The 23449-nt window shown below is 39.4% G+C and overlaps 1 long non-coding RNA gene across 1 annotated transcript; it reads left to right on the forward strand.

Moving 5' to 3' along the window:
* Positions 1-6890: 6890 nt before the first annotated feature.
* LOC110358400 (uncharacterized) lies at positions 6891-23243 on the forward strand. Its single transcript, XR_010469838.1, has 3 exons — positions 6891-6974; positions 7200-7303; positions 22719-23243. It is a non-coding gene; the product is annotated as an uncharacterized LOC110358400 (long non-coding RNA).
* The last annotated feature ends 206 nt before the right edge of the window (positions 23244-23449 follow it).

Genomic DNA, 23449 nt, shown 5'->3' on the forward strand with positions numbered 1-23449 from the left:
ATTTGTCACAATAATGTAACAATATTTTATTCTTTCTCTCTTCAAATCAACCATGTATGTATTTGAACAGTGTTTACTTTGTGTCCTCTTACTTTCCTCCAGTTTAAACATCATAGTTCTTCAGTCTTTCCTCACAGGCAATTTTTTTAGCTTAGTTTCCCTGCTCTCTACTGAACTTTCTGCAATTAGTTCTGCCATCAGTTCATATATTTTCTCCAATCTGCCACTCCCAGACGTGCTTTATCTAAAGTCTAACATCTTTTCACCTTGAATAGAAAGACTCTTCAATACATCTTCTTCAGATTGTACCTCTGCTTACATAATATAAAACATAATGTCTTTTTGCAACCATATCAGTGCTGACCCATTTTCAGTTTTGATAATTAAATCATCTCTATCGTTTGTTTTTGGAAGAATTCCTGCAAACAAGTTTTTCCCATTATATAATTCATGTGTCTTTTTCTTCTTTCCCAAAGTGCATTTGTCCCTATTGAATTATTTTTTCTGATCATGATATCAGTTTGCAAAGATTTCACATTCTGACCCTGTTCTCTGGAATACTGGTAGTTTTGGCTGTGTTTAGTTAGTTCAGTGTTTGTGAATTCAGTAAGCACTTTCCCCATTCACAATCCTTGCCAATAACAAAAAAGAATATGAATGGTGCCATATGCAAGACAGAACAGTGATCTACATTTAATGAGTTGATGCTGAGACAGTGTTGTGCCATTTATTCACTCAGTGGTTGTTGTGCACCCAGAAGAGTAACTTTGGTGCACAGTTCTGTAGCCAGCCAGCAGTGACAAGGGAATGTCTCAGCAACAAATTTATCGATATCTCATGAATCTCCCCCACCCCATTCCTAGCTTAATGCAAATTTAATTCTTATATTGTCTGAGGTCCCAATCCTGTCTCTTCTTTACCTTCACTTAGGTTCCTGCTCCCAACAAAGTCTATTACACTCCTGTTCCATATCTCAGTCCCTTTCTTGCTGTTCTGTTTCTTTAGTTTCCTCATTTCACAGAATCACAGAATCGACTGGGTTGGAAAAGACCTCAGAGATCATCGAGTCCAACCCTTGGTCCAACTCTAGTCCGTTTACTAGATCATGGCACTAAGTGCCATGTCCAATCTCAGTTGAAAAACCTCCAGGGATGGCGAGTCCACCACCTCCCTGGGCAGGCCATTCCAATGCCTGACCACTCTCTCTGTAAAGAATTTCTTTCTAATATCCAGCCTAAATTTCCCCTGGCATAGTTTAAGCCCATGCCCCCTTGTCCTATTGCTAACTGCCTGGGAGAAGAGACCAATCCCCAGCTGGTTATAACTTCCCTTCAGGTAGTTATAGAGAGTGATGAGGTCACCTCTAAGGCTCCTCTTCTCTAGACTAAACAACCCCAGCTCCCTCAGCCTCTCCCCATAGGTCTTATGTTCAAGTCCCTTCACCAGTCTTGTTGCTCTTCTCTGGACCCGCTCCAGCACTTCAATGTCTTTCCTGAACTGAGGGGCCCAGAACTGAACACCATACTCCAGGTGTGGCCTCACCAATGCAGAGTACAGGGGAAGGATCACTTCCCTTGTCCTGTTGACCATGCTATTTTTGATACAGGACAGGATACCATTGGCCTTCTTGGCCACCTGGGCACACTGATGGCTCATGTTGAGCTTCCTGTCAATTAGTACCCCCAGGTCCCTTTCTGTCTGACTGCTCTCTAGCCATTCTGCACCCAGCCTGTAGCGCTGCAGGGGGTTGTTGTGACCAAAGTGCAGCACCCGGCATTTGGCCTTATTGAACTTCATACCATTGGAATCAGCCCATTTTTCCAGTCTATCCAGATCCTTCTGCAGAGCCCGCCTGCCTTCCACCAGTTCGACACTCCCTCCCAACTTGGTGTCATCAGCAAATTTGCTGATGATGGTCTCAATTCCCTCATCTAAATCGTCAATAAAGATGTTAAACAGGACTGGACCCAACACTGACCCCTGGGGAACACCACTAGTGACTGGCCGCCAGCTAGATGCAGCCCCATTCACCAGCACTCTCTGGGCCCGGCCCTCCAGCCAGTTCTCAACCCAGCGTAGAGTACACTTGTCCAAGCCATGGGCTACCAGCTTTTGCAAGAGTATATTATGGGAGACAGTGTCAAAGGCCTTGCTGAAGTCCAGATAGACCACATCCATGGCTTTCCCCTCATCCACCAGCTGGGTCACCTGATCATAAAAGGAGATCAGGTTGGTCAGACAGGACCTGCCCCTCCTAAACCCATGATGGCTGGGTCTGATCTCTTGTCCATCCTGAAGGTGCTGTGTGATTCTATTCAGGATGATCTGCTCCATTAATCCTGCCAGGCACCGAGGTCGGGCTGACAGGCCTGTAGTTGCCAGGGTCAGCTTTGCAGCCCTTTTTGTGGACTGGGGTAACATTGGCTAATTTCCAATCATATGGGACCTTCCCAGTGAGCCAGGACTGTTGGAAGATGATGGAGAGCGGCTTGGCAAGTTCTTCTACTAGCTCCCTCATCACCCTAGGATGGATCTCATCTGGTCCCATAGACTTGTGAGGATCCAGATGGCTCAGTAAATCACCAACTATTTCCTCCTGGAATGTAAGGGGCCTATTTGGCTTCTTATCTCTGTCAACCACCTCCAGAGATGAGTTGTCCTGAGGGCCACCTGTCTTACTGGTAAAAACTGAGGTAAAGTAGGTATTAAGTACCTCAGCTTTCTCCTCATCTTTGTTAACTATATTTCCCTCAGAGTCCAACAGAGAATGGAGGTTTTCCTTGCCCCTCCTTTTGTTATTAACATATTTGAAGAAGGACTTTTTATTATCCCTGACAGAATTGGCCAAATTAACTTCAAATTGCACTTTTGTTTCCCTGATTTTTTTTTCTGCATGATCTAGCTATTTCCATAAATTCTTCATAAGTAGCCAGCCCTTTTTTCCACAGTCAGTAAAGTCTCTTTTTATTTCTGATTTCATTCAGAATCTCCCTGTTTAGCCAAGCTGGTTGTATTCCCCGCCGGCTAGCCTTTCAGGACACTGGTATAGCCTGTTCCTGTGCACTCAAAACCACCTGCTTGAAGCATGCCCAACCCTCCTGGGCCACCTTGTTTTTAAGCATTGTTTCCCAGGGTATGCTCTGAACTAGACTTCTGAATAGGCAAAAATCTGCCCTCCGGAAGTCCAGCGTAGAGGTTTTGTTAATGGTTCTCCCTGAATCTCTGAGTATTGAAAATTCTATTATTTCATGGTCGCTATGCCCCAGGCGGCCTCCAACCCCTACATCTCCCACCAGCCCTTCTCTGTTTGTAAACAGTAGGTCTAGCGGGGTCTTGCCCCTGGTAGGCTCATTTAGCATCTGATGAAGGAAATTGTCCTTTATACACTCTAGGAACTTCCTAGACTGCCTCTTCTGTGCAGTATTGAGCTCCCAGCAGATATCCGGCAGGTTAAAGTCACCCACAAGAACAAGGGCTGTCGATTTTGAGACATCTGCCAGTTGCTTGTAGAATAATTCATCTCCTTCATTATCCTGGTTGGGCGGTCTATAACAGACACCCAGGAGGATGTCAGCCTTATTGAACCTCCCTTTGATTCTGGTCCACAGGCACTCAACCTTGTCACTGCTGACCTCAAGTTTAACAGAGTCGAGTGACTCTCTAACATATAAAGCCACCCCTCCACCTCTCCTACCCTGCCTATCTTTTCTGAAGAACTTGTAGCCACACATAGCAGCACTGCAGTCATATGAGTCATCCCACCATGTTTCTGTGATGGCAACTATGTCATAGCTTTCCTGCTGCACGATGGCTTCCAGCTCCTCTTGTTTGTTGCCCATACTGCATGCATTAGTGTACATGCACTTCAAGTGGGCTGCTGATTTCACTCTTAATTTGGGCTTTCCATCCTTAGGCTGATCTTTGGAGAGCCCAGTTTCAATCCCTTCCCCCTTCAAACCTAGTTTAAAGCCCTCCTGATCAGCCCTGCCAACTTATGAGCTATAGTCCTCTTGGTCTCCCTAGAAGGATGGAGCCCATCTGATTTGAGGAGACTAGGTACCATGGAGTTTGTCCCATGGTCAAAAAACCCAAAATTTTGACGGTGACACCAATCCTTAAGCCACCTGTTGATGAGATGGGCTTTTCAATTCCTCTCTTTATTTAGCTCCTCATCCATCCCAGATAGCACAGGAACTGAGGCAAATATCACTTGTGCTCCCGTTCCATGAACTGACCGACCCAGTGCTTTAAAGTCTTTTTTAATTATGTTGGTACTTCTTCTGTTGATGTCTTCGCTGCTAGCTTGCATCTTGCTTTCTGCCCATGCTTTTGTCTCAGCCTATGAAGTTGTGCAAAATGACTCTTTTTATTGACCATGTCTCTGACTGTCAAAATGCTCCTTTGGGTAGTGGAATGTTTTCACATCTTCATTTCTGGGTCACCACAAAGCTTTGTTGTAGAACACGCCTCCTGATCAGAGCATACCTCCTGACTGTAACATCTTGAATCACTGTCCAGCATCTTACCATCAGGCCTGACTGCTCATCCCCGACATTGCAAAACATATAAGGTAGAAATCTAACTTTGTGATTGTGACATCACACCAGTGTGATACATACCAGTTTTGTGAATGACCAGTTTCAACAGCTTGCTTTCAGGTTGATGTTTTAAAATATGTTAGGTTCAGGAAAGCAATAAATAATTAATTATCAGCATATTGTAGCAGACAGAACCCTCATTTTTTTGGACATGTATATTGCCATATGCACACAGAGACACATAGATAGGCATGCACATATGGACAGCTATGAAGAATTGTTATTCCACTTACAGAAAATAACTGATTAGTCTTGAGATTTGTGTTTTCATGAGGATGATACATAAATGGAAAATATAAGCACATACTTCCCATGTAGTATCTTAATACTGGCTTGGAAGAACTCTCTCTAGGGCCCAATGGGACTACACATTAGTCTTCTGGTCCGATGACTTGTCAGCTGTGATCTCCCACATACAGTAGGAATGGGTTTGAGCCATACATTTTGTTTGTTTGCTTTAATGATTAAAAATATCTTCTGCACATCAAAGACACTTTCTTGCTATTTGATTTTTCCAAACTGTGATGTGTGGGTGGATATTTAGAGCCAAACCAGCAGAGCTCCTGCTTTCAAAGACTTTATAATACGAAGTCTATTCCAGTAAATTATTCTTTGGAATAATGTCTTTTTAAGTTGTGTTTGCTCTGGAGAATCTGATCTTCAGGAATGTGGTCTTCTTGTGTATCTCACAAAGTTTAACTTTGTTTAAAACAAGATAGGATGTTAATCTCTGTCAAAATATAAGCTCAAAGCTATTCATGAAGTCACAGAAAACATGTGCCATGGTTTTACAAGCACAGCAGCAAGCACAAACAAAAGTACTTTTGTGTTGTAAGGAGAAAACGTGATCATTGCGGTAAGGATGAATGTAAACCATAAAGACTGACAACTTGAAGGAAAAAGCTGCTTCCTTGGGTGAATTACAGGTGATTGCATGATGGCACATGTGTGTTATTAGATGAAAAAAAATATATATATTGGATTCTCAGAACAGATTTTAGAGGTGAAAGCTGAAATGGAAAAAAGCAAGCCTTTTATTATTTTTTGTTTTAGAATGTTCCCATACATTTTCTTCTCATCCATGTTAAAAAATTCTGTACAAAAAGTCAAATATCATTTTGCTTAAAGAATGAGATGTATTTGGGAATGTTCTTTCCTTTTCGGAAATGGAGAAAAAAACTAAATAGGAGTGAATGAAAAACAAAACCAAAAACAACAACAACAAAAAACACAAACAAACAAAAACGACCAAACAACCAAATCAAACCAAACAAACAAAAACCCCAAAACACAGTTAAAAACTTGTTTTAGTTAACAAATGAAAAACATGATGTTCTTGTTCTATTCACCAAACCACTGTCTGTGGTAATTTTTTTTTAAATGGCACTCTTAGAAAAGCTTTAACGTCTGTTAAATTCATTATAACAAAACAACTGTGACTCTTAAACCAACATTTTGCATATCTTTCACTTGAGCATGTCAGCACAGCACTGTTGCTTGTTTCAGCAATAAAAAGTTTTCTCAGGTGTTGCTCAAGTTATAGTACAGAAAACTACCACAAAGGGAAAATTTATGGTAGTTCTGTCTTTTTATTTTTTAAGCCTCAAAATTCCCCTTGAAGAAAATACAGGCATAGTTGGTAGTGGGCACCCTATAAAAATGAGATGTTGTTGCCAAAAAATAAGTAGTTGTCTTGAAATACAAAGTTAATGGTTACATTTTTCTCATTTTCAGTTCTTTCAGTGGAAGCCAATTTTCACCACAACCTTGTTATTTGTCCAAAGTAGGAAGAAAGGTCTATATCATGTCTGAAATGTGCTTAAAGTTACTTATGTGTCTGAAAATCTTTTCCTCTTAAGTAGGTTTAAAAACATGTATTTCTGAAATAAAGAAAAGGAAATTAATTTACTGAAAACATATTTCACTAATACTGTTTTTAATACGAAATTCAGCTTATAGATGAATGAAGGAAATTCTTTTTTTTTCTACTATTCAAACTTCACACTGAAGCTATAGCCAGTTAACCAATATTTACTTCTGTTAGTAATAAGAATTGTCAGTTCAGCTGAAGCCTGTGGCTTCTTAATTATTAATATATGTTGGTGACTTACAACAAATGCAGAGACCAAAAATCAGATCACAGCTGAAAGCAAGGAATCTAATCTCATCAATGAATACTTACCCACACCTTCTGACAACAAGGTTTCAGGTTACAGGTGAACACAGGAAATCCCTAGTGATTTAGGGTTTATCATAAAGGCAATAAGATCACTGCCTTTGGAAAGCTCCAGGTTTCAAAGTTTGAATGTATTTGTCATTACCTTTAGTTTACTAATGCCATAATTCCTTGATAAATGAGATTAATGCAGAACTAAGGTATGTGACTATGATACTGATTTGATTTGGGTTTGGTAATTATACAAGGTGGTTGAAGTAAAAAAAGAGTTGGATTAGGTAGTTAGGAATTTATTGAGCTTCAGTTAAATGGAAGGGTTAATTCAGCTAAGGCCTGAGACTAAGGCACTGGATTTCAAAACCAAGCCAGGAAGAATGAGTTAATGGTACCACCTGGACTGATAAAGCTAATGTGCTTTATTTCAGAGGAGGACTGAACAAGGAGGAAATCTGGCAAGAAAACCTAACTGGACAGATAACCTTGCTGAGAAGTGTATCAGGAAAAAGCACAGAATGTACAAGTAATGAAGGTATGAGTCTGAGAACTTTGAGGTAACGATGTGAGAACATAAATTGACAAATGTAAAAAGAGACTTGCCAATTAGAATTTTCAGAATTGTTAAAACAGAGTTCATGAGGTCACCTTACCATAGAAGCGATTAACCACCTTGCCTCACACAGCAAAGGAGATAGGTAGTAAAGTAACTTAGTCACAACTGCCAGATTAGCTGAATGTTTGACTCAGTTTTCAATAGGGAGGACAACATTAGTTGAGGGGGAGGAGAGGAAGGAAACTGTGACAAGCGTGATAACTGGTGGGAACGAGGGCATGGAGCAGACTGTACTGAAACCCACCACATTCAGCTCATGGAGAATGTCACTTCCAGGATTCTCAATGAAGGTGCATGTCAGATTTCAATTTGCCTGCAGGTACATGCAGTAGATCTAGGGAGAGAGCATACCACACTAGATTTAAGTAGCGATGCTTATACAAAAAAATGATAAGGAAGCGATTCAGGTAATTCCATTTGCTATCTAAATTTATGTATTCTGAGCAGTGTGGAAAGATTCAGGTGATATTTTGGAAGGGTGAGTAACTGAAACATGAATGTTAAACATAATTTTTGTAAAGAGCAATGCAGATTTATCAGACTTGTATGTGCCAAGCCAATCTGATAGCTTTCTCTGATATGAGAGCTTATTTTCTAGGCAAGAAAATGTAATAGATCTTATGTGCCTGGATTTCTTCAACACATTTGATAGGGTATTACTTGAAGATTTATTACTTAAGTGGAGATGATAGGGGTAAGCACAAGAATTTTGAGGTAGGTGATGACCTGGCTGAAGAGAACACATTGTGTTGGCTGAGAGGAGATTTCAAGTCCAGTTTCCTATGGCTAGCCTCTGCAACCTTTTCAATATTTCCACTAGCAAACACTGATATGCAGGAGGCATATTCCTGATACAAGAATTGGGAGGATGCATCATCTGGAAAAAAAACATGGTTAAAATGAAAGTCCATATGCACAGGAACTAATAACAAGAATTTCTCATGTGAGAGAGTGTCAGTTACCAGTGTACAGTAAAGGGCTTAAATGTACTATGATCCACCTTGTGACTTAGTGACATATCACATAAGATGCATGGAGTAGAATATCAATGTCATGCACTCTGAAGTACTGAGAAAGACTAAATTAGGTGGAAATTTACCCTTTGCTTTTCAGTTCAATAAATTCACAAATTGCATACTATGTTCACTTTCTTCTCATTCTTTCAGAAAATAATCTCAAATGGTTTGAGGCTTTATGAAGCAATTACAGCTCAGAATAATGAATGTTTGTGGGAGGTTAGTTGAGAGATGCAAGTGATAGAAAAAATGCTGACAGTCATGGTTCTGTCTGTGTGAAGAGGATAAATCAGATTTGAGATGACATTAGCTGACAGCAGTTTACTAAAAGAGCAACATCTTGTGTAAAATTGAAATTATTAGGGTCTGTGTCCATGGCCTGGGATTGGAGTCCAGTCCACACCATCTGTACAGCCCAGGTGTCTGGATTAAGAATAATCTGACAAAAAAAAAGTTGTTATTCTTAACCTGGGTCAGTTTCCCAGTCTGGGTCACTGAGCAGCTGCATACAGATCTGCAGAAATACAGGAGCACTGTGAGGCAGACACGAGGGCCAAGGGAGGAAAGGCAGAAGCTGGGGGCAATAAAACGGGCACTGCTGCCAAGTGGAGTTGTTCCTTGGGTTCTGACCTTTAAGAGGCAAAAGGAATGGTCATGTGAAGGTGCCTGGCAAGGGCACACTACTAGCTGACACGTCCTGGGCATCTGTTTTTCAACAACTGAATCAAGGCAGTCAGTAGTCTCCTTAGACTACAGTGAGAGCTTGTACACGTTCTCACAGATAGACACATACAAAACCAATTGTATTTAAATGAAATGGGGGCTGAATCTCATACCTAACATTTAGAAACTCACACTTTCTTCTATAACATGAATCTAAAGGTGAACCATCCTTTGACTTGCAGCCCTTCAGTCTTGCTAGTATTAGTGGGTGGGAGTTGTATCCTTTTACATGTGGTATGACAGGGATAAGAGCAAAGAAAGCTTGTTGTATCTGTATGTTTGCTACTCCTGGCCTCAGTGGCTTGATGTGTTGTGTGGGCACTGAAAGAATGGCCATGGCATGTACTTTGCTGTCATGAAAAAACAAAATCTCAACACTTCTAACAGGAAGCAGATGGACATTGACAGGCAGAGCCATGTCTATATTTCAACTTTCAACTTTAGCTCTCATATTTAGAGGTTTTGACCTCCTCCAGTGAGACACTGAATATCTTCCAGTAAAAATCAAATGACCAGAAAACATGATGCTTTGCCATATTACAAACAGCACAGCACTCAGACAGTAAAGGAAGTTTGCTCTATAAGCAGATAGGAGGCTGTGAAGCTTAATTCATGGTAATGACCATGAATAATCTAATATCTTCAATAAGGGACAACAGTGACATGTTGCAGCACATGAAGTTCAGATTGGATATAAGGAAAAACTTTTCATTCCAGGAGGGATGCAACATCTCTATACTTGGAGGTTTTCAATAATTTATTCAAAACGTCAACTGACCTGGCCTGATGTTGGCTATAATTCCTCTTTGAACAGAGGCTGGATTGTGTCATGTCTAGAGATCTCTTACAGGCAACACTTCAATGGTCCTCTGCTATGTTACTTTACTTCTGATTGTCTGATTTCTCTGGCAATATCTGAGCATCTTTTTCAGTACCTGCCTGTGTTGGGTTTGTGTGCCAAGGTTTTGGTAGTGGGGTGCTACAGATGTTGCTTCTGTGAGAAGCTGCTCAAAACTTCTCCTGTGTCTGACAGAGTCAATGCCAGCTGGCTCCAGGATGGACCCACCGCTGGCGAAGGCCAAGCTCATCAGCAGTGGTGGTAGCACCTTTGTGATAATGTATTTAAGGAAGGGAAAAAAACCCCTGTGCAACAGCAACTAAATTGCAGCTGGAGGAGACAGGAGTGAGATTATGTGAGAGAAACAACTCTGCAGACATCAGGGTCAGTGAAGAACAAGAGAGATGAGGTAGTGCTGTAGCAGAGATTCTGCTGCAGCCTGGGGAGGACCCCATGCTGGAGCAGGCATGTGCCTGGAAGGAGGCTCTGATCCTGTGGGCAACCTATGCTGGAGCAGGTTCTCTGGCAGGACTTGTAACTCTGTGGGGGACCCAGGCTGGAGCAGTCTATTCCTGAAGGACTGCACCTCGTGGAAGGGATCATGCTAGAGCAGTTTGTGAAGAACTGCAGCCTGTAGGAAGGACCCATGTTGCAGAAATTCATGGAGGACTGTTTCCCATGGGATGGACTCCATGCCAAAGCAGGGGAAGAATGTGAGAAGGAAGGAGCAGCAGAGACAACATCTGATGAACTGTCCACAATCCCCATTCCCTGTATCCCTGTGCTGTTGTGGGGAGGAGGCAGAGAATTCAGGAGTAAAGTTAAGCCTGAGAAGAAGGCAGGGGTGGAGGGAAGGTGGTTTTAGTTTTTATTTTTCATTACCCTACTCTGATTTGATTGGTAATAAATTCATTTCCCCAAGTCAAGTCTGTTGTGCCCATGACAGTAATTGGTGAATGATCTCTCCCTGTCCTTAACTCATGAGCCTTTCGATATACTGTCTTTTGTCTGTCCAGCTGAGAAAAGGAAGCAATAGAGTAGCTCTGTTGGACACCTGGCATCCAGCAAGGGTTAACCCACCACACTGCCATAACGATGTCTTCATAATTTTGAAGATCTTAGTGTTAATGTAGTCCATATGAATAAATATGAGATTATGTCTGTAAATTTTAGTACATCAAACACTTCACTGGGTGTTTTTTATCTATCCATGAGCTTTTGAAATACTGTTTGCACATTAAAGTATGTGTCCTGCTTTATTACTGATGTGCTGTGTATTTGAAATTGACTATGCAAATAGTTCCTTTCATTAAATCAAGAAAATAGAATGTTAAATATGTACAGGGATAGTTGCCAGATGGCCAGAGGAAGAGCCTTGGAGCTACTAAATGGAAAACATTCTTCTTTATTAGTTCAAGACAAATACGTATCTGTTAGGCACGAGCCTAAGTCAGGTATTTAGCCGTAAAACATCTCCAGGCTCCCCAAGAGACGGACAGGAAAGAATCCATTTAATCCTTATGAACTGAGACCCATCTGTGGTTAAACTGAGAGAGGGATGTTTCTTCCTCTCTTTCCCATTTCTGTATTCCAATGTAAAGCATAGTCGCAGAGGGTGGGGAAGTAACATTTCCGAGAACTTGGTCTCAAATTCTCTGGCTTTCCCTTCCAATTTATGACACTCTTACATAAGGAGAGGTTAGTAAGATTTTTCATTCATCCCCCTTTTCTCCTTCTGTCTTGTTTATTCACTATTTTTTGTTGGGTATTGTTGGGTTTTTGTTTTGTTTTGTTTTTTGTCCTGAACCTTTAATTTTCTACCTTGGAGCTGTATCAGCAATCTTTGAGAAAACAATACCACAGAAATAATGAATTAATTACATTATTGACTTAATGTACATTTTATTTGCATTAATGTGCATTTTATTTAACTTAATGACTTAATGTAAATCAAACAAAGCCAAGTACTTTTTAAAACGTTCAGAACAGATCATGTGCCTTGGTAAAAACTGGATTATTCAGATATCATTCTCAAACCCCTTAGTAACAGCTACTTTAAAACATGTTGCAAAACCACAGATTTTTTTTTTATTGTGCACCATCCATTAACAAAGATTTATTTCAGCATGAATCACTAAAGAAAAATAAAGACTTCCCTGCTCCACTTGTGAACTACTGAGGGCTGTTCACCTGCTGTGTAATGCTTCATTGAAGAGAAGGCCATTGAGGGAGCAGAGGTTTATGTCAGTTTAATGGTGTAACTGATTATTTAAATATGGTTACTTTTCAGTGCGATGAATATTAGTGTACAAACTAGTTTTGTTACAATTCTAAATTAACATCACATCACAGATGATTCACTTGTCTTTTGAAATCAGTGTTTCATAAATCCCCAGCAAACTCTATTTAGAAATGTCAATTAGACTGTCTTTTCCGAAGGTTCACATAACCATAAGCCATTTTTGATGGTTATTTTGCTGATTCACCTTCCTCCTTTTGAGTTTCCAGCCATGTGCCCCTCAGATGGAGGTTTCTGCCTCAACACTTAGAAGACAGATATAAACTGTTAATTTACAGGCATGGTCTGGGAGAGGATAGGCAGGAAGGAATGTGAGTGTAAACCTCCTTCAGGCACTTCTAAAAAGGGGATTTTCTTCAGCAGGGGAAGGAAATCTCTCTTCCTTCTTGGCAGTTCATTTTCACTCTCCTCTCCAGATGTTTGTGTCCCTTGGGCTGAATATTGAATCTACAGTTTGTGACACAGCACTCAGAGTGAGCAGAAAAAAAAAAAAAAAAAGAAGAAGAAAACAATCAAACTAAAATCAAATAAGCCACCCAAAATTAGTTGAGAGAAAGCAAAATTAATCTTTGGTTGGTCTTAAAACGAAAAATAGATAGCCTTGCTCTGAAATGTGGAGATTGAGTATTCTTTCCTGTGATTCTTCTCCAGATTTTAGGACCTTTGTGTAATTATAGGACTGAATACCATCAATTTCTGACCTCAGATAAAATGCAGCTTTTAATTATCCACTTGGAAATAAAAGGAGATTTGTATCTTCCAAGGTTGACTATACTTTGGCAGTAGCAGCAGAAAAAAAATTGTTTCTATGTTAACATTTAATTAAATTAATACCCTATTAATTATATTTGTATAAAACTATGAAGTAAAAAGCACTAGGACTCTGCATTTAGAGCATATATATCTAATTAATGTCATATACAATACTTTCAAAATAAAAATAGAAAGGAAGTAATTCAATATTTTCCTTACTGGGATTAATCATTCATTAGGTTACAAACGGAAAATTCTCATAAAGTTTCAACACAGGCATTGGTCAACACTGACACTGAAAAAGATTTTCTGTTGGCTGTGTTTCACGATTCAAACAAGAGGAAAAGCCATTAAAGACAATTAAATGAAATGAGACAAGCTAGAACACTGACGTCATCATGAAGGCCATGAGCAGCCACACATGGTGTGGGGAGATGAACAGAACTGGTGTAGAATTGCAACATCACTTCCATATAATCGAAGTCTTGGTGCTTAATGATCAGCTCTGTGGTTACACTCAAAAGGAACAGAAATTCAGAAGGCGGTTTCACAACCCAGTTTAAACTACATTCCTTGACACTGATTTCATCTGGTACGTACAACAGGCTGTTGTGGTCCATGTGGTGTAACCCCAGCTCTTGGCTACTTTTGTCATTTCTCTGACGCTTTTGTCATCAGAAAGTCTTGCATATAAGGATGTACCAAGCAAAAGGGTATTGAAGAGGAATAGTGGGGGGAAGAATATTAGAAGCTGAAGTTTGTGTGCTACTGGTATGGATGAGATAATAGCATAGTCCCCGGTCTTTGACAGGTGGGCATGGACAAAAAGTTTGATGTTATGACAACCATATATATTCCAGGGGCTTTAGAACAATTGCAAATCCAAATGCATTAAAGAATCTTTTTGACACAGACAAAACATATGTTTCTTAAAGTGTGTTATTAGCATATTTATCTCATACCTTTTGGTTTTAGCATACAAGGTTCAAAAACAAAGGAGAAAACAAATATGTAAATAGGTTTGTTTAGGTCTGCCTGTCATGTGCTAAGGAAGGGTCAGGTACGTCTTTGCAGCCTCTTGGAATGAAATGTATTCCATGATCTCCGCAGACAGCCTGTTACACTGCTTTACCTCCCTGAGGATTAAATAGTCATTTCCTAAATCCAGCCTATGGCATCAATTGCCAGTAGAACTGGTTGTCATCTTCTTTACAGTACTGTTATTGTGTCTTCCCTTTTTCCTTCCCCTTCCAGCTGCCTCCTAGCTTGTCCTCTTCTCTACAGAGAACAAACCTAATTCCGCCTCAGTTTTGTCAAAAATCATATTTTTTATTTCTGTCATTCTTACTGTTTTACCTTAGCTTTTCCAGTTTCCCTATACATTTCTTAAAAACCTTCTGCCAAACACAGGGCACAGTATTTTAGCTGAGGCGTTTTCCATGCCAATTAGAAAAGAATAATTATCCTGCATGTCTTACAACTCCATAATTTTTAATGAATCACATAATTACTTTTTTTTCTTTTAATATCAGAATAATGTTTGTTGCTTATTTACTTTTTTAAATCTCAGTGAACTTCTGCATCCTAATCTGCCACTCTTCTGCCTGGCCATGTGTCTAATTCTTTCAGTGTATTTGCCAGCATCCCAGCTTGGTGTAACCCACTAACTTCATAGACATATATTCTGTTCCTACGATTTCAGGAAGGTATTAACCAAACCCAACATAGGTATTTATTGAATGCTAATAGAAATTTCCTGAATACTTCAGAAGCAAATAATTGAGAATCACTTTTCACATACGTGTGCACCTTGTGATGATTTCCTCTATCCGACATTTCCTTGGCTTCCAAATGGGAATTTCAACGCAACAGTGTCAAAAGCCTTAAAGCCAAAACAATACCATATGTGTTGGCTTTCCTTTACCATCAGCCATGAGAAAGAGAAGAATTATTTCAGAGTGGCTGAAAAGTATAATGACAAATATGGTAGCACAATGTACATGGTGCTCTTCATGTTTTGTTTCCCCTGTCATTAGAGGTCTGGGAAGGGAGGTTGCCTGCATTTCTTAGGCATATGGTTTTATTCAGCTATGGTAAACCAGTAATTTCAACTGGAGGAAATATCTTTCTAATGGAATATATTTACAGATATTACCCAGCATGAAGTAGTCTAATGCTGTTGCTTACCATGCAGCAGAAGCCTTTATTCAGCTGATTCTCATTGTGAATGAGGGACTGCATATGGTACTATGTAATTTTATCTAACAAATGTTCTGCAAATGAAATCAGAAAAGGGTTTCCATGCCATGATTGCAGACCTAAGCAAAACTTCACCCTGCAGTTTGCAGTAAGAAAAAGGGAGCAATGACTGAGGGCTCTATGAGAAGATGGGAAGGCAGCATTGTTTCACGGTTACAGATGACAGCTAAGTGAGCCTGTGAAGTGTTTGAAGCTGTGGTAACTTGTCTATCTAAAAGTAAATGAAAACAAAATCTTTCCAAGGTTTTATGGTAGATAGCTTTTGTTCCCTGGTACTACCAATCTGATAATGCTTTCCTTCTGTTTTCTCAGTGTCTACATTTTAAACAGTCTCCTCTCTTGGCAGTAGCCAGGATTTGCTGAAGGTGCTCACCACCAAATATGGGGCCTTTGTGGCAGCATTTTTATTACATTTTACATAAAGCTATCACTGAAATAATAATGCTGTGTCAATTTCCATTGTTGTATTGTTAATGAGCCCAACATTTTTCAGTTTAGCATGTGTTCTCACTTGCTCATTTCTCTCCCAAAATATTACAGTGTCAGCTGTACTTTTATGTTCAGATATCTGCCTAACAATTACTTAAGTTCTTTAACGTAAAAGAAAATGTTTGTGCTAATACTAAGTTCGAGATTTTCTAATATGACACTGCTTCTCCTATCTTTTTAATGTGTAATTCATATGTTTAATATAATAATTTAAAATAATGATTACATACCAAGTGTTCATTCTTCTTCACCTTTGCACTTGAAAACAAGGTTGCTCTTGCAACAAAAATTTGAAGTCAAGGTCCATAGTCTGGAGTTTTGGTAAAAATTTAAGTATGTTAGGTAGATCTAAATTAGTTTATCCTGCTATCTAAAAGCTATGCATCTAGTTCAAACAAACCAAGATGGATATTGATATGGTTTATGAAGAGAGGTAGATTACTTTTTTGATGACAATGTATCTTACTTCTCTTAAAGTGTTCTTCTGGGTTTTGACGTGTTGAATTATGAGACTGATTGATGACTGAGGGAGCTAACATGACAAGCATAGCTCAAACACCTAATTTGCTAACTTTGAGGTACATAAAATAAGCTGAGTCTTTCCCAGTATTATTTAGTTCCAAACCACATTAAGTTTAGGAGGTTGTATTCATTGACATTAGTAGTTTGTTGTGTTGTGTTGTTCTGTTTTGTTTTGTTTTTTCAATGCGTTTATGCAACTTTAACCTCTCTTCAGCAAGAACAAAAAGCCCTTCCCCACAGAGATCTTAAATCCAAGTCCATAACCATACATAGCCATACAAGTCCATAAGCATACGTGAAAAAAAATTGCCCACTGGTAACAGGGTATTGCTGGGTATGTAATATATTGAAAGACTGTTGTTTTGGTTTTTTTTGTGGTTTTTGTTGTTATTGTTGTTTTGGTTTGGTTTTTTGTTTTGTTGTTGGTGGTTTGGTTTGGTGTTTTGTTTTGTTTTGTTTCTTTGCGGGGGGGAGAGCATGGAGGTATTTTTTGTTTTGTTTTGTTTAGTTTTCCCATTCAATTAGTTATTCATACAAAACAGGAAAGAAGAATTCCAAGGCTCTCAGTAACATCTTTGAACATAAGTTCACGTTTTCTCATAGGGCTGAAATTAAATCAAGGGATAGTCCATCTTCCTGAGAACAAAACAAAATATTAGGGGTGGCTGTCTTGTTTGTATGTTTACCTCAGTGGTACTCTGGACTAAAAAAGGGCTACTTGTGTGAGGAAGGGTTAAACAGGACCCTTACTGACAAGCCAAACCCTATGACTTGAATTCTTTTTTTTTTTTTTTTTCCTTCGGCTTTGCAAATATTTCTCTTGTTAAAGGCTAATTTTAACTTTGCCTAACCACAAATGAGATATTTTATAATTTAACTTCCTGACTCTAAATGACACTGAACCTCTACATTCATTGCTAAAGGCTTCAGAGGATTAGATTCTAACAAAAAGGTGAAATTTCAGAATTTTTCAAGATTTATAAAAAGGGACTGGAAAACTGCTATGTTAGAAGGTCAAGTGTATCCTGTGCAATGAATTCCAGCAGGTAGGAAGGCACCTTTAAAGAGATAAAGTGTTGTGGTCATTGAAAACTACATAAAAATTGAATATAAGGTCACTGGCTAGTACCTGAGCACCCCTAAAAATAGCAAGACACTGGGTAAGCAACTCGAGAATGAAATGTCTTCTAAAATAGGTTCTGAATGATCAGTCACAGAAGCTTGTGAACTATCCTCAGCAAAATAAAAGGTAAGACAGATAACAGCACAAAACCAGCACAAAGGAGTTCAAAAGCCTCAAAATATTATAAAGTAAAGCTGAATAGGATCATACTCATGTTAGAATATCGGCTACCAGTTCCAGAAGTACACTCATACACAAAGGTATGTGACAAGATGCATATTTGAAGGGAAATTTCAGACTAAAAATCATAATAATTCAAGAAACCGATACTATTTAATGACTATGTTTCCAAAGACCATGCAAATATAATGACAGATATCATTATGGAAATATCATCGTGCTTTACAGGAGGTTGTAGTGGGGTATGAAATGTAAACCAGGTCCAGATCAAATGTTCCAGGCATTTGATCCTCTTCTCCTCCTGCATCCCTTGGGATCCCAGGGATGCTTTGGAGTGACATCCTCTCTTACCCATTCACCATCACTTTCTGAAGGGTACCAAAGTCAGCCCCTCTGAATACACTCCAAAGACTGAGATTGCTAGGATTTTAAGACACTCGAACTTGCAGATAAACATGTACTGGCATTTTCCAGAGTCTCTTCACCTGATCTCTGTCCATCAGCAGTGGGGTGTCTCGGCACTTTCCAAATCCCTGTGCACATCTGGCTGCATCTGTGGGTGCTTAGGGAAGACTGCTTGCAGCTGCAAAAAAAGGCAGGATACTCCGAATTGGCAAAATGAAAGCCAGCCCTGCTCTGAACCCTGTGTAGCATGCAGGGCTGTGGCTGAGCACACACACCCTGCCTCTGATGAGAGAGGTGTCCCAGCCTGGTGGGGCAGATGGGGTGCAGAAAGACACCAGAGCAGTTCAGCTTAATCCACACCAAGTCTGCCTTGTATATAAACAGCACAACTGGGGATCCAGCAGGCCATTTTTTAATCCCAGTAGACATAGTTCGAAATACTTTTATAAATGGAGTTTGGAAAGGAAACGCACTGCTGTTAGAAATAAAACCAATCGAAATATGACACCTGCATATGATTCAATATGCAAGGTCATGAGCCATTCCATGCTTCTGCTTAATATAAGCTATCTCTTTTGGTGGTCCTGCTGGTTCTACTCACTTGCTGTAGTCACAGTGAAATCATTCTTCATGATTTCTTCGTTTGCTCTTAATAATCTTATAAAGAATATTCTTCTGGAATGTAATTCCTCCCAGAAACTTGCACAGTTTGAGTCTTCTATAAGTTCCATCTTTTATAAGATGGGGATTTTTTTAATTACTGCTATAGGGTTACTAGGAACACTTTTCTAGTAAAAATTAAGTTGAACATTTCTTAGCTTACCTATATTATGTATAAATTTAAATTCTAGACTCCCTCTGGTTTCCAACTGGTGTATTGTCCCCAAAGCAATACAGGTCTTCCAATAGAAAACAAAAAAATCCACAGCTTAACCCAAGTACAACCTGCAATCAGGTTTTGCTTTAGACAGCAAATATCATGTTTCATTGCGTTTTTATGTCCTTTAGTTCAGATATTCCAGTAGTTTATTTGCCTTTAACTGTAACTACGTATTAGAATGATGTGTCATGTCATTTTATACCATCAACTTGATACCACCAAATATACCATTAATTCTACAGAAACTTTTTTTTTTTCTGCAACTGTTTTTCACTTTTTAGAATCAGCTTCTCCAACATGTATTATAAATGTTCTATAGTATTTCATTACTCTACTCCTTCTTAAGTCCAACACGGTTACCAAGTTATAGGCATTGTTTCAGATGCACTCATCTTTCTCCTCCAGGAGGTCTAAGATGTTAATATTTCAGAGCCTAAACCCAACTGTATGCAGAGATTCACCCTTTTTGTATGCACTCTGACAAGTAATAACTTCAAACCTCTAAATGTCCACGTACTACATTAACAGATCAGAATTCTCTCAGAAATGAATTATCATTCTATATCACGTTCAAATCAAGGTGGATTTTGTATCAGAGTTCTGCTTATCTCCCATTCTGCTGTGCTGTTGTTGCAGTTAAGAAATGGTAGTGAAGTCTATTTTCTTGTTTTTGATAACTAATTATCTAATGTTATTATTTATTTAATATTGTTAAGGATATTAGTAGACCAGATTAGCCAACGAATCGTGACCTACATCTAAAGTACAACATATTTCCTTTTATTTTGTGGAAATCGTTAAAAATTCCATAGACTTGTAAAACAAATAACCTTCTGGGGTGTTGTGAGGTGACCTGATATCTCTTAGAGGCTGTATAGCATAGTAAAAGAAGAAAGATGACAAAATGTTGGCAGGGAAATGGAGGATACTTATCCCTGGCACTTCTGCCTTATAAAGGGCTGAACCTCATCAGTCGTAACACTGGGGAAAATTACCTACACTGAGTACAGCAACTACTTTTGGCGGCATGGGCTCAGGGGAAGACAACATACCTTTCTGCTTAAATGTATGTGGAACAGGTGCTGCTTAGCTTCTCAGTGATCTAAGCATGTCTTCTGTAGTGGAGCCAGGTGGGCTGCTGAAGAATGGGAAAGCAGCAAGGGCACATTCTTACCACTGAATTTAACACCAATAAAAGGGAAATCCCTGTGGCTGGGTATGAGAAAACCACATGGGATTAATGAAATTATCATGCTAACTGAATTTTGTGTGCAAAAGAAACTGATTTACATGTACTTAATTTTTAAAGTTCATTGTGTATGTAACTTGCATATGCATATTCTACTACTAGCTTGGGATTTATGCAGCAGATTCCCAGACCCTTTTCAGTTCATAAATTAACACACTGGACTGAGTCCAAGCAAGGACTTCTGCTGAGTTCAAGCCCAGTGCCTTAGAGAGCACTCATTAGCTTTCTGGCAGGCAGATGCCTGGCCTTGTGCTACAGCGTTTCCAGGGGTCACCGCTGTAGGGCAGATCACACAAATACACAAACCCATGCTTACTTTTCTAAACAGAGGTCTTAAGACCAGGGTACAGATTATTCTGTGTAATGAATCATGATTCACACCCCCCCACACCTCCCTTTAATATTTGGCAGCAAAATCTTGAGGAACTGATGTACTAGATGATTCTGAGGAGGAGCAAGGCTTTGTAGATCCACATTCAGCTGGGACCGAAAGACCTTCTAGAATCACTCCTTTATTTTTTCCAAGCTTTTCCAAATATGTATGAAATATGTATAAAATGGTCTTCATAGCAGGAACCCATGTGCAGGACTCCCGTCTCCCAGTGGGGTGTTCCTCCCATTGACTGACCCAGAGTATTTTCTCTTTCTTGTTTTTTCTAGTACCCCATGTGCTTTACTCTGCAGTAGTAAAGCATCAAAATGAGAGGTGCTGAGTACCTCACTCTAGCATGGCAAGTCTCACAGTAGATAGATACTGATATGACGCTCTTCAGGCTGAGGCAAAATCCAGGTCTTCTTTCCTTGATGAGGGCAGGTTGCTAGGTAACAGACAGCTGCCACTGTCACAGACTTCCTTCCCTCCTTCTACCATTTTTAAAAGAAAAAAAAAAATGTAACTATTCCACTTTAATATGTTCTATCCAAAACACATTCAGACTTATCAGACCTAACAGATCAGATCTGTCAGGCAGCTTCAGCAGATGAACATGTGGATTTCAAAACAATGGTAAGGAAGGTGTCAGTTTACCCAGTGCTGAAGTGGTTCTGGGTATATGAGCCCAGATACCCGAAGAACTTCGAAGTAAAAGAGCAAATTACCTACAGAAGATGCATGCTTTTAGGTTTAAGTGATGTGACTGTTGAAACGGGATTTTGTCAGTCTCAGTTTAGGATTTACGAAACTAAATTCCATTTAAGTGTCTTGTCAGATGCGTAAGACTTTCCCTGGATTTCAGCCAGCCTCCAGGCTAGGAAGCTATTTGTCCCAGTGGTTTAATGAGTGTCTTTCTGTGTGAAAGTTATCAGCACCCTGTAAAGCAGAGTAAGTAAGCCAAGTTCTCTCGGTTGCACAGAAAAATTCCCTTAACCTCCTGAAGCCCTTTTACATTTACACTGATGTATCTAGGATGAGATTTCTTCCCACAGTTAAGTAATTTCCTTTGACTAGCTTATTTATAACATTTATTTGGTAAATGGTAAGAGAAGAGTTAATTGCTGTGTGTTAATGATGCATATTCATGTTCAAAGAAAATGTTAATAGATTCTGTCTCGTGACTATAAGAAAGCTATAACAGGGAGGAAAAAGGTAGCTTGTTAATATCTAAAGCCAGTTCCAGCATGCTGTGTTTGCATGACTGATGCATGTGTATGTCAGTGATCTGCCAGATACAAACTGTTACCTCTCCGAGTATGCTTTCAGTGATGCACTCCAAGAAATGGTAGCTCTGTGCACAGCTTTGTACAGGAACTGTATGTAAGTTATTTGATTCCTGAGAAAGCACAGAGCTCCCTTCTATGTAATGGGCTGTCCTAGAGATTGTTCTAAAAGAGAATGTCAGCAGAAAAAGCTTCTGACCTCATTCTTGTATAGACTTACAATTAGAACATCTGAAGCTTACTAGAATGTAAGTGAAAGAGAGCAAAAGTGAAGGGAGAGATTGACTATTGGTGAACTTGTCAAACGTGACTGAGAGAATTATGGGTGACACCCAGGAAAAAAGTTAAAAAGCTTCCTGTTTCATTAGCCTGCTGCTCTACTAGACTTGTGAAGATTAGCAGTGCATTTGTCTGATGGAACTGCTTTTCTCATCCATTAAATTATGCAGCAGTTTGCAGTGGACTGGCAATCCTGGTAAGATTGCACAGCTCAGTGTGTGATGACCTTGAGATACCTGAACTCACTCCAAATGTTCATGTCTTTGTTTTCTGAAGCTGTCAGTGTAAGACACCCAGAGTAAACAGGTGGAACCTTCCTTCATAGGAGAAAGCCTTCTTCAGGTTGAAGAGTCCCAGCTGTCTCTGCCTTTCCTCATAGGAGAGATGCTCCAATCCCTTAATCATCTTCATGGCCCATCTCCAGTATGTCCATCTCTCTTTTGTACTGTTGACCCCAGAACTGCACCCACTACTTCAGATTTTTCTGACCAGTGCTGAGTAGAGAAACATCACTTCCCTCAACCTGCTGGTGATGCCCATTGCTAAGTAAAAGCTGCCATTGTGAGGGTATTTTGGGAGGAATTCAGTCTGATGCGTCACATTATCTCAGATGTGTTTGGCCTTTTGGGTGTTTAAAAGGAACATGTCGTTCCTGTATTGCAGGCAGAGTCAGCTGTGGGACAGTTACCTTGCCAAGACAGAAGCATCATTTGACCTACTCATGCTGGGGGAATTGTCAACTTGTAAAGTAAAAAATTACTGTGCAGTCTAACAATCTTCAGCACTTAGCAGGAGCTTGGGATGGAGGTAAGAATGATAATTCTGCATACACTTGCCTAATTTCTGCTCAGGTACCATTTTCCATAAAGGAACACTTACGTGAAAACCTAGTCGTTGATCAGGAATTCAGTGATACTGGCAAACTGTCAGGTAGCATAGAGACTTCTGAGTTACATGTTTTAGAAAAGGCTGGCAGGCAGTGCCAGTAATGCAAATGTTATTTATTACAGTATCATTAGTTCATGCTCTTTCAACGGTGTTTGGGAAAAGGCTAACTGCTATTTTTACTTCTCTTTAAATGCGAAAGGAATTGATTTCCTTTGTAATAAAACATGGAGAATTTGTAGTATTTGTAAAAATATTACCATATGAAAAGTTAGAATATTTACCTACCCTTGTAACTCTGAATTTTTCTATCCAGGCATATATTTTGAATTACAAATCTTGATTTATTAAGACTTCTGGAAAATTCAACCGTGTGATTTTATTAATCATTAGTTAAACATTGTTTGCACATAATTTCAAATGAAAAATGATTACGTCCTTCTTTAGTGAAATGACAATGAAATATCATCTTTGCCAACTTTATAAACTTTGCGAGATTTTTAAACGAC

Source organism: Columba livia, chromosome 1, assembly GCF_036013475.1.
Source record: "Columba livia isolate bColLiv1 breed racing homer chromosome 1, bColLiv1.pat.W.v2, whole genome shotgun sequence".
Classification (NCBI taxonomy): Eukaryota; Metazoa; Chordata; class Aves; order Columbiformes; family Columbidae; genus Columba; species Columba livia.